We start from the raw sequence: 1,281 nt of genomic DNA, 5'->3' as shown, positions 1-1,281 counted from the left end.
TATTGTTTTGAGCAGTCTATGGTCAAATTTTTTATATTTTGACTATAAATTACACTTTATTTATAATTAAATATAATTCAAAACTTATATAATTAGAAAATATATCTAATCTTCTGTAAAATGTATTTTTTAATATTTTAAGATAGCATATAAATTTGTCTTAATTGTCGGTCAAAGTGTGGTCAGTTTGACTATGTAAAAGTCAAAACAGGACACATAATATGAGATGGAGGGAGTATTTTACATTTTGAGGTATTTTAAGGCTCCCGTAAAATATGGTATTTAAAATAATTTTCAATATTTTATTAAAAATAAAAATATAATATTTAAATTTTTATACAGGGAAAAAATTTAAAAATAAAATATAGAATTATAATCTATAATAACCTTAAAATACGTGTTAGTGTCACAAGGCTCCCGGACATTTTTGACACATTTGAACTGAAAGTTCAGTTTTTTAGCACAGCTATTCAAAATGTTCCAAAAGTGGCACATAACACCACTTCCTCCGGGGTTCAACCCCAGATGACCAGAAGAAGTGGCGTTTTGGGGTAAATTAATTTTTTTTATTTTTTCTCTTTCCTCCCGGATTGAATTGCACTTGTTGAATTGTTTGTAAGTGTTTGTAAGAGGAACATATTTAATGGAGACCTATTTTTGAGTCTTCATATTAAATTGGAAAAATATTATTTTGGTGTAATTTTTTTTTGTTGGATAGTCATGCAAGCCTATTTGTAGTACGTAATTTTTATTTTTTAAAAAGAAGTGTATGTATGACTTTTTGTGGCCTCAAAAAGGGTATCTTGGTAGTCGGTAACGAAAATATTCAATGAAGACCTATTTTTGGGCCTTAATATAAAATTATTAAAAAATTGTTTTGGTGTTTTTTTTTCTTGGATAGTCATGCAAGCCAACCTATTTTTTGTATGTATTTTTTGTTCTTAAAAAAATATAGTTTATATATGAATTTTTTGGGTTTGACAGGGTGCCAAGATACTCGAGTGTGCAATTGTTACGTGCGGGCATGTTTGGCAAATCCCATAATTAATTCGTAGAAAATTATTTTGGTTTAGTTTTTTTTCTGTTGACTAGTGATGTAAACCTATTTGTAGTACGTAAATTGTACTTCAATTTTAAATTTTGTTTTGTAATATTTTAGTTTCATGGAATAATGTATCATGGGGGAATATTTGTTGTTGACGAGTCCTTATATTTGATATGAACTAATTTGCTGATAATAAATACTTGACTTGAAACTAAAATTCTATTGTATAACATCAG

This window comes from Apium graveolens, chromosome 4 (assembly GCF_009905375.1).
Source record: "Apium graveolens cultivar Ventura chromosome 4, ASM990537v1, whole genome shotgun sequence".
Lineage (NCBI taxonomy): Eukaryota > Viridiplantae > Streptophyta > Magnoliopsida > Apiales > Apiaceae > Apium > Apium graveolens.
Note: the sequence above shows the minus strand (reverse complement) of the source record.